General features: G+C 38.5%; 1 long non-coding RNA gene across 1 annotated transcript; it reads left to right on the top strand.

The window, feature by feature from the left end:
- The first annotated feature begins 519 nt into the window (after positions 1 to 519).
- LOC308090523 lies at positions 520 to 1,706 on the top strand. The gene is made up of 4 exons (XR_013933632.1): positions 520 to 703; positions 900 to 945; positions 1,285 to 1,375; positions 1,512 to 1,706. It is a non-coding gene; the product is annotated as an uncharacterized lncRNA (long non-coding RNA).
- The last annotated feature ends 589 nt before the right edge of the window (positions 1,707 to 2,295 follow it).

Here is a 2,295-nt window from a genome sequence, read left to right on the forward strand (position 1 = left end):
GAGTTGTTTGTTTTTGACGGACAGTTTGAGGGTCCAATGGAGTTAGGAGTTTTCGTCAGAGGCGCTTTTTAATACTTTTCATATGTTATTATTTTAAAAAAAATTACACAGATGTAGAGGGGGTTCAATAGCGTTGATTTATGAAAATGGAGTTAGCTGGTCCCGGCTGGACACGGACGAATATTGTAGATGGAAATTACAGCCTGTATCAGTATTAATGTCAAAACAAAACCTTAAGAGTTTTCTAATTCCTTCATTTCGTTTTCTGCTGTAGATCTTGACAAAACTCCGGTCAGCCGTAAAAGAGGAAGAACTGCACAAGGTGACTGTACATGAATGATTAACATTTTAAATACATTTTGACAGTTTCTGTTTGTTTGTTTACCCGCCTGTATTATCGTTGGGACTACTACTACTATGCTTTAGGTCCTCTAGAAAAAATGAGTGTAACAGAACGTTTAGCCGGAAGATTAGAATAAAAATGTATTAAAATATATTATGTATTTCAACAACAGTACATCTACTGTGGGGGCCTTACTCCTGAACAGAACAAACTAGGACTCCACAATGAAAATGTGGATAAAGCACAGCATATATCATACATGACTTGATGGTGTAAGAAGGTGTAATTTCAATGTGTTTTCACACCCAGCAGAACATTGAAGCTACACACCGGTCCAAATCAGATCCAGAAATACACAAGGTAACTTTCAATTGACTGTAGCAGTGAGCAAAATGGGTTTCAATGGGGGTTTTCTCTCCCCCAACAGTGAAGCCGTAATCTGGGCCAAGAAAATGTCTGGACTCTACTCCACCTTTCAATTGACTATAACAGTCATCCTCAATGGTGATGTTGCAAGTATGACATGTAGCCTAATTACCTTGTCTTTCACCAACAGGAAATCTTATCAGAACTCCCAGGAGAAAGTCACAGGATTCCAAAAGGTACATTTTGATAAAGTTTGGAAGTCATCTTACTCTGGCAAAAGTTTAATTGGGGAGAGATAATGATGTTGAACTTGAAAACAAGTAATGTTGTTTATTAAGATCTACACCAGCCAACGTATAGCCTCACATTCTAAATCACAGGCAGACTGTCACATGGTTTGTTTATTTCAGTTTCCCATGTCGGAGAAAAGTAAGAATGGAAGTATTATTTATCACTTTCCACTGTGTTAGTGTATTATTTCTGTTTCATATCAACATAATTGTCTTCATTGCAGGTTGGCAGAGTGTGCCGTTTTTCTTTTTGCAATTTAGCTTCACGTTTTCTTTTTGTTTCAGACTTTTCACCAATGGCCTGATGAGTCCTTTCTACTTGCATGGACAGCAGGAGAGAGCTTTCAAAAGCACTGCCTTCTATCTGTCATCAATGGTAAAAATAACTTTGTCAGTGCTAGTTATTTGTTGATTGCTTATTCACGTTGTACATGTGTGACTGACATATACTAGATAACCTCTGTAATGTCTACTGTCAGTCTGAGAGTTATTTGTCATTGTTTTGACTGCAGAAGACATTCAGAGAGACAATGGAGAAACCTGGTCAGCGCTGCCATCTCTGACCACTTCAAGCAGGCGCCTGGTAGAAGTGGTGGAGAGGGATACAAGAAGAAGAAGAAGCAAATCCAATGTTATTATTTGGTCAAAACATTTTGTTAAAACTTGTCTTTTCTTGTTGTTTAACGCATTAAGACAGGGAACGCATCTGTGTCACTTAAGATTTCTTTGGCTATTAAAAAAATAGCAGATATACAAGCTCATAGCGCGGAACTCGGTGCCGCGCGAAGAGCTTGTAGATCTTCTATTTTTTGAAGATTAAAAAAAAAGCGTAAATCTTTGAATAAATATATATATGCATTTAAACTCAAGTCTAGGCAAAGCAAAGATTTGACGTAAAAACATACATTCAATGATTTGCAAAAATGTTCAAGATTGTTAAAACAAAAATATAGCAGATCGACTAGCGCCGAGTGCCGTGCTATGAGCTCAAGTATAAGATGTGTTAAAGCAGAGGTCTTCAACAGAGGGTCCGGGACCCCTAGGGGGTCCTCAGAGTTACTACAGGGTGTCCGCCAAATCTTTGTGTGATATGATGTTTTTTACATTAACCACTTGAACCCTAGCATCCTTTTTCTGAGGAGAGCTTTAGCCAAAAATAGCAGATCTACAAGCCCACAACGCCTTGCGCTGCGAGGCGTTGTGAGCTTGTAGATCTGCTATTTTTGGCAAAGAGGTTTGGTGTAGAGGGGGAAAAAAAGATGAATATACAAGTCAATGTTATAGATATGGGGGTCC

Source organism: Gymnoscopelus braueri (assembly GCF_963280865.1).
Source record: "Gymnoscopelus braueri genome assembly, chromosome: 8".
Taxonomy (NCBI): Eukaryota; Metazoa; Chordata; class Actinopteri; order Myctophiformes; family Myctophidae; genus Gymnoscopelus; species Gymnoscopelus braueri.